The sequence below is a fragment of the Numida meleagris genome, chromosome 1 (assembly GCF_002078875.1).
Source record: "Numida meleagris isolate 19003 breed g44 Domestic line chromosome 1, NumMel1.0, whole genome shotgun sequence".
NCBI lineage: Eukaryota > Metazoa > Chordata > Aves > Galliformes > Numididae > Numida > Numida meleagris.
This window is the reverse complement of record NC_034409.1, coordinates 132,832,997-132,841,194: the sequence shown is the minus strand read 5'-3', so window position 1 is coordinate 132,841,194 and position 8,198 is coordinate 132,832,997. Positions and strand designations below refer to the sequence as shown.

At 41.2% G+C, this 8,198-nt stretch overlaps 1 long non-coding RNA gene across 2 annotated transcripts; it reads right to left on the bottom strand.

Annotated features, from left to right (window-relative positions):
* On the bottom strand, positions 1,203-5,372 carry LOC110392848. Of its 2 annotated transcripts, none has more exons than XR_002434651.1 (3): positions 5,290-5,372; positions 4,539-4,612; positions 1,203-1,574 (listed from the first exon to the last, which is right to left on the bottom strand). It is a non-coding gene; the product is annotated as an uncharacterized LOC110392848 (long non-coding RNA). The 2 variants fall into 2 exon arrangements; XR_002434650.1 differs by having other exon boundaries at positions 4,795-5,357.

Genomic DNA, 8,198 nt, shown 5'->3' with positions numbered 1-8,198 from the left:
CACCGTATGGCACCCTCGCTTGGTATTTTTTCCCCCTCTCGCACTCTTTCCATTTCCCTTCCGCCCCCGGCCAAACCGACCCGTTCCCCCCGCTCCTCCGCGTTATCCCAGGTGCAACCGGATGACAGAATCAAAGCCGGTTCCGATTTACCCCGGTTGTCCTCCTGTGGGAGCTCGGAAGGCACAGGGAGACGGCTCGAGGTGGGGCGATGCGCTCCCGCTCCCCATGTGCTCGGCGAGGTGGCTGCCTCCCGCCCGCCCTCCGCGCTGCCTTCCCCTTAATTGGCTCTATCTTGATGTGCACTTGTTTTGTTTTGCCTGTTTTAACATTGGGGACGAGATAGGCAGAAAAAGGAGCGTTTGACTCGGTATGTCTGGTTTTTTTTTATTTTTTATTTTTTTTTTTTATTTCTTCCCCTTCGGAGGTTGATTTGCATTTGAGGTCTAATTCATATTTCAGAATTCCGGCGTCTGAGGGCTGCGTAGCGCAGGGCATTCTCTGCTGTAGCTGATCAGGAGCCTCTCCTGGTGTTCTCTCTGCTCAGTATAATTTCATTGTGCTCACGAGTGACATCAGTCATTTTGCAATTTATTATTTTTTTTAAGAATAGAGTCAAATTTTAATTAAAAAAAATATTTTTTTATTGGCCAGGAGGACAAATGCCCATCATTAAAAAGGAAGATACTAACAACATTGCAAACTCAAAGTTTGAGGCACAGGCTATATATTCCCATAAACGTATCAATCTGCATTCCTGGGAGTTGGATTTCCAACTCCTGAACATTTGATTTTGATGACCACACAAACGCTGAGGTATATTTATAGTTTCTCACATCTATTCACAGGTGATTTTCCTGCTGTTTGCTACTCTTGCTCCAGCGCTTTGTAATTATTTCACTCCTGAAAGGCATTTCATAGGATTATATGCTGCTTTACTTATTAAAGGCTTTCAGGCTGTCCAGATATAACTTCCATCCGCATCTCTGGAAATAGTTAGGTGGCCATGTGGACTTTATGGAGAGATTATAAAAGATACATGCTCATATAAAAAGATTCCGCTTTATATCCACAGTCTTTCAGTTCTTTGGATGTGATGAAGAATCCACCTACACGTGGGCCATTATGGCTCCTTTAAGGAATACCTTCACATATTTTATTTATGTATATAAATGAATTTTATTTATATATATGAAGTGATTACATGAATGGCATATGTTGTATAATATGCACAGAAGACATTTCCAGTATCTCTGTGCGCGCGCACACACACACACACACACACACACACACACACACACGTTTATTTTTCACAAACGCGCGTGTGCATGTGCACATGTGTGATGAAATACATCGCGCTGCTGGAAGGGAAAATACACAAAATAAAAAACGTTTGCAAAGGATCATCTGTAGGGGCTGTTAGTTCACTGGGACCTTGCCTTTAGTTCCATGTAGAAGTCACTGAAGTTACAGACTTTACTGTAAATACCTCCACTCAGCCCCATCTCAGCACGAAGATAATTGTGCGTGCGCATTTGTCCTCATAGCACTCGCTAAACAGAGCTTTGAATTATACCTAAAAAGATGATATAGAGATTAAAAAAATCTTATAAAATAATAATGGAAAGTGGAATTTTTTATAACGCCAACAACTTTAGCATGATTCTTGGCATCAGCAATTTAGTGCAATTTTATTTGTCTGAACTGGAGTGATATTACAAAGTGAATTAATAGAACATTAGTACTGAAAAAAAGAAACAGTTCTGCCTTTGAAATACGAAGTGCCTCTAACTTGAGATGAAACCTGAAAGTCAGTGAATAATATATGGGAAATATTAATATTTTAAATGTATCATATTTAAAAATTGCTGTGAACTTAAGTAAGGTTTCATAGCAAGAAAAAACAAGTAATTCATTTGAGATTCCAGATTTATATGCACCATTTCACAAATGAAGCAATTCACCAGAGAAGTGAGGTCAGGTATGTAAGCATATTTTGCCATTTTGCACGTGAAATACAGTCATTGTTGAATATAAATTTAATTTGGGAAATGATAAAATAATAAAAAATAAGAACTTTGCTTTCTTTTCTACTGCACTGCAAAGAAAATATTTTTAAGTAGCTGATTAATGAGACAAAACGAAGTGATACAGCCTGTAGTACCTACCTGTGCTTTTATACATAGTGAAGCCATATCACAACGGGACATTTATAAAAAGTATGGGCTCAAGTAATGCAGTAACACTTTAAATTTAGAATGGGAGTTTATACAGTTCGACCTGATGCTGTGAAAGTGAGCCCTGTGGTGCTTGGCATTGCGTTACCTCAAAATTACTCCTGCAAGAGAAGTTAGAGAGAGTGGAGCAGGGATGAATCCTGCACTTCAGTTCAGGGGAGGTGGAGGTACTGCTGCCTGACTTGCCATTGACTTTAGTAGGAGGATGGTGCAGCCCTCAGTCCTCCCCTTAATGCAAGATCTCTGCCCTGCTCGGACCCAAAGGAGCTGGTGGGGTGCAGCCTGCAGGAGCCAGCCTCGTGGTCCTCCAGCTAGGCCAGATCCGGCCTGCCCTGTTCTCTGAAGACACCTGGAGTTGGGCCTCACTGAAAAGAGCAGAGTCTGGCCCTTGGTCTTCTCCCTGGTGTGACTCCTTTGGACCCTAGCAGAAGTGAAGGGGTTGTTGTTGTATGAGTGGGACCTCAGTGGGAATTCTGCTGGGCTTAGCTCCGAAGGGCCATGCCAACTTTGTGCTTATGCTTACGAAACCTGCAGTTTGTACCCTCCCTTCAGTGAACCAGGCCAGTAACAATTTGAGTTGATACATACGATACCTAGGGTACATACGATTGAGCATTTTGAACAGCTAAGGCAAAAAAAAAAAAAAAAGTGTGTTTGCACCAGTGGAAAGCACTGGATGTGTATGAGCTTAGCGAAGAGGGAAATGACACCTTCTGGCAAGTGCTACGGCTGTCATGAGGACTATAAACACCTAGGAACCGTCTTGCTGAAGGACAGCAAAACCTGGGAAGTCTGTAGCCTGCTTCCCAGCAGGAGCTAGTCGCAGGTGCCACAGGAGAGGGCAAAAGTTGGTGGCTGGGGGGGAGGGAACATGCCTGTCACCCTCCAGGTGGCAGATCTCTTTCTCACCACTTTGCCCAAAGCTCTGGGGTGTTTGATATACTTCCCCAATTTGCTTCCAGCTCGTTTCAGTAGCTCCTGTTTTGTTATAAACGCCCAGTTCCCTTCTGAAACTCACTATAGGTATTTTAAATTCAAAATAACGGTGAAGGGAAAAAAATGTTTTCCTTTTTTTAAACAGTTTTATCATTTTACCTTTCTTTGTTTAAATATATGTTTCTCTGCTGTGAGATAACTTTTCTTTCTACATCTATACCCACGTGCACAATGCTAACTCATACCAGAAACAACATTTTAAAACTATGTCACGCTTATAGGATAATTATTAATCTTGTCAGAATAAAAAGCATACTAAAAGGGCTCCATACAAAGATTTGTGCCTTCGTAGTTTTGAAAGTTTTTTTTTTAAGTAATGAGACGTGTCATAACAGCAGAAGGAACTATAGAGTATACAGCGTGTAGTAAAAGTGTACGACTCCTACAGGACTATTTAGAAATATACGGAGATTAATTTTTCTCCTTTTGGTTAGCAGAATACTTGATGAAAAGGTATGTTTTTATTTTTATTCCTGCTTGTGTCTTACAGTTCTATGAAGACAACGTGGAATTACAAATTCAAAATTTTAGTGGCTATAAATGATATAAAAATAAGGAAGAGACATGTTCATGTTACGTATCTGGAGGGATAAATACACAATAATCATGCAATTTGATAGCAGAAAGAATAACTATTTGATAATAAAACCAACACTAAATACAAACAGGATAATATTGTTCTAGTGAGAAAGATAGCAAATAAAATGATACAACGAAACAACGCTTTTGAAACCTTCTCTCTGGTTTTCTGTCTCTCTGCTTAGCTCTTTTTTCAGTTGCTGTTAGTGAACAAGTTAGTCAAAACTTTTCCATCTTGGTCTTCATATCCCATATCTACAAATCCAAAAATGTAACTGGTAGCTGAACGTCAGGAAGGTGGTTTTACTGTTTGTTGCTTGGGATTTGCTGGAGATCTGGTTTTGCATATGCTTACTCATGGGCTTAAAATTGCTGAGATATGCGAGCAGTAACTGCAGGCTCATTTACTGACTTCGTGGAGAAAGACCAGCGTTTTCAAATCGGGAGTTAGTACGTACAGGAGAAGGGCTTATTTCTCAATAGGCATAGGGTATTTTCATCTTCATTTGACTTCAGTGAGAATTGTTAAAACTCACTATTTTCAAGATAAGAGGGGCCACTGTTCTTGAGAAAGTCAAATGTGGATATGGAAGTCTGACTTCTTGTATCTCTGAAAAAAAGCGGAAAAATGCTCTCTCTGGAAATTTCTGCTTTTTTTTTTTTCTTTTCCTTTTCTTTTTTGTTATAGGTTTAGTGTCAGCCCTGTGGATATATAATCATGAACCTACCTTTCCCATATGGTAACTGTTGGCCTTGCTTTTTCCTTCGCAGGGGTAGAAGAAATGATTAGACCACAACCACTCTGAAAAAAAAAAGACATCAATAATAGAAATTATTGTTCATTACTCAATTAAGAAAATAAGAAGATTGGAACATCTATAGGGGGGATTATGATTTTAAACGCTGATGTTTTGACTTTTGAAAATTAGGACGTTAGTACTAAATGCTCCCGCGTATTTCTTGCTAGAGTTAGGAAATAATCACATGCAAATTCTGAAGGCCTGTTTGAGGGACAGCTTCCTGCACCGTGGCACACTGAAACCTGAGGGAAATATTTTGGCTGTCTGGAGGGGCTGATGGCGGTGGGAGAGGGGACAAGAGGAGGCAGGCAGCGGGCGGCCTCCGCACGGCTTTGCGGGGTCGTATTCAGGAGGGTAGAATGGGGAGAGCTCAGACAAATGAGCAGATATTGGTGAAAGTTCCCTCAATACAGCAGGGCCAATTTTGTGGTCAGTTTTGGCTGGATGGTACTGAGTGGGAAGCAGTGAATGGGCCCGATCCAAAGGCCGCTGTGTGCACAGCCGGCGCTGGGCCTCAGCACTCATTGCTTTGTCTGCAAGTTGGGGCTGCAGCAACACAAATGAGTCTCCCCTCCTAGAGAAATCCCTAAAATCAGTCAAATCCATGAAATCACGTCCCCTGAACATGAGCTGTGCCCCTCTTTGTCCTGCTTCATGGCAGAGGCTTCGCAGGATGTACCTGTTGGGGCTGGGCTTGCTTCCAGACCACGGCCTGAACTTCGCTCTTTGGTTTCATACCTAACTGCACTTACGAGCTTTTCTATTTTCTTTTTTTTCTATTTTTTTTTTTAAAAAACCTTTGCTTCATTTAGAAACGATTGTGCTCTGCTCAGCACCAACAGCCTTGATAGGCTTGAAGTCCCTGGGAAACCTTAACGCGCATTTTATAAACACAGTAAGCAAAGCACACCAGCATATTAATAGCTAAAAGGCATTTTAAAGGGGCACTGCCACTTGGTAATTTAGTCTGGTAAAATATATCAGCCGAGAGCAGTTTGGGGGAGTTTCATCAAGCCACAAGTGTTCTTTGCAGTGTAAGGCTTTTGCATTTTAATTATTATTTCTTTTTCTGCCACTGTGGCTGTGTAAAAGATCCCTGGAGACAATGAGGACTGTGACACTGAGGGACAGGTTGCACTGATGTTGCACAGAGAGCCATAAAAAGCACAAAATGGGCACAGAATAACATGCAGAAAGAGAAAAGAACAGCTTCTCTAATTTGTCGCATTTGTAGTAGTTATGTTACATCAGGAGAGGGTAAAAAGAAAAAAAAAAGCAGGCAGAAATGGGATCTCTTAACTGACAGAACCTCTTAAATGTGCTTGAAGAACCATCTCAGGGAAGAAGTAGGAAAAAAAAAGATATGCTGCACTGTTCTGGTTTTTATTTGTTTAAATGCAAATTTATGGAGCTGGCCACACACCAAAAATTGGAGAGTTTGGTACTGCAGTTGTTTTGGTGTATTTTTCAGCATTGTAATGGGCTACAGGGAGACAAAGGAGACTATGAATATATGGCAGTTGATACTGAGATTTGGGTGACATTTTTGCTTGTTGCAACTGTCATTTTTAAAAATCCATTTTCATCCTATCACGTTATTGAATCAGAGCAGACGTTGATATGTAAAAGCTGGAATTATTTAATAACCAAAATTAGGAGTGGTTTTTGTACCGTGTTTCTCGTTACAAACCCCTCGACTGATCATGAATCCTAAGGTCCGGGATCATGAATCCTAAACTTGCCCATAGGTTAGGGTAGGCTGTGCAAGAAGAAAGAAACCCGTTTCTTTTTAAAGCAATAGAAAGCATGCTGTTTCATAGGGCATCAAAAAGTGAGCTCAAGTGTGATGCTACTATCACACCTTTCACAGCATTTTTATTTCACGAGTCTGTACCCAGTTTTAGTCTGAAGGAGCTACTTTTGAGAATGACATTTACAGTCCTGGTGTTTGACTGCTAAGGAAGAGGTGTGCCCTTTGTCCCTACCTGCAGATGGTTTGGATGATTTTACTTTTTGGAGGAAAGCACTCCCAGTGGGCTGCATTCAGAAAGTGCTTTTCATAGCATTAGCACAGAACCAAGTTACAAAAGAATATTAATCTAATACATTCCAGAATTCAAATATGTGTGATTAATAAGCATTATTATCTATAAATAAGGCTCTAATGATACTTTGGCAGTGTTGTAAACACAAGAATCAGAAGCAATTATTGTCATTATTGTTCTGCAAGTACTTTCCATGAATACCAAATGGATATTACTGTCCAGCTCCTTGGCACATAGGGATCCTGTAAAGAAACGGTTGTCAGTAAGGTCTGGCCGGCTGTTGTTAACTACAGTTGTCTAAAATGCAGTGTACCTAAAGACTAAGCATGCGAGGCATTGAAAGCATGACAGTTGTTGATTTAAAAATTCTTCTTTGTCTTTTTCAACCCACAATGTTATGTTAAATAAAGCTTATGAGAAAGTTTTCACATTCTGTGAGATAGACTGTTTGTGTGATGGTTGCGATTAAAAAAGCTACCCTTCCTTGAGTGAAACCCACAAAGGTGAGAAAATTCCAGATGAAAGGTGGAGCAAAAATAATTACAAAGGCACCCTCCAGCTATTAGAGGTAACCTGCAGATTGTTCTCAAGGACGCAGGATAGAAGGGATGTTCATCTCCATCATGTTTACCTCTCTGGAGTTTTTACAAGTCCCATAGACTAGAGTCACGCTGGTGGCCTGGTCCTGCTGCTGTGACACCCCCACTTGCCTTCCTTTGGCAGTCTCACCTCCCTCACGAAACCTCACCGTTTTAGACAGCGCCAGCCAACAGCAGCATTTTGTGGTGGGTGTCATGTTGTTCTTCAGATGCCAGGGTGTCACTGCGAGCAGGAACAGTGTGGGTCTGACTCTTCGATCCTACTGAAAGAAAAGAAAAAAAAAAAAAAAACAAAAGAAAAAAAACCCCAAAACAGTAAGCTTTACTTTCCAAATGTGTTCAATTCTTCTTTCCTCTCCTTGATATTTGGGGCGTGCAGCACCCTATACCATGTGGTTTAACATTTTGTTCTCTATTTGTAGGTCAACATTTCCATGATTAAACTTCATCCTTTATTCAGCCTGTTCTGGCTAGGCTTTGCAGCACATGTGATATAAGCTGTTTTCGCAGCTAGTAGGCCAAATCTTACTCTGGATAAGTGAGCCAAACATATGTGACTGAGTCAGACACTTAAATCAGCTCACTGGTAAATGGGAGATAACTCCAGGTGCAGTGTTGAACACTGAGAACCAAAAAAGTGGGAAGGGTGGCCAATGTTCCTCCGTGTGGGAAAGGAGACATCCTATGAACACAGACAGTGAAATCATAGCCCTGCCCAAATTTCTCTCTCCCACGTTTGCCTGAGGATATGGGGTTGTCTTGACTGAAGTCATTGGGCATCTTTCCATTGGCTTTGGTGGGCTCAGGACCAGGCCGGGCTTGGGTAGGCTCAGCAGCAGCTGGATGTGGTACAAGTGGAAGCAAGACCTTTCTTACTTTCCAAATATGAAAAGCCATTCCTCTTGGAGAACTCACCTTGTACTTTGCAGCATTCACAGGATGAT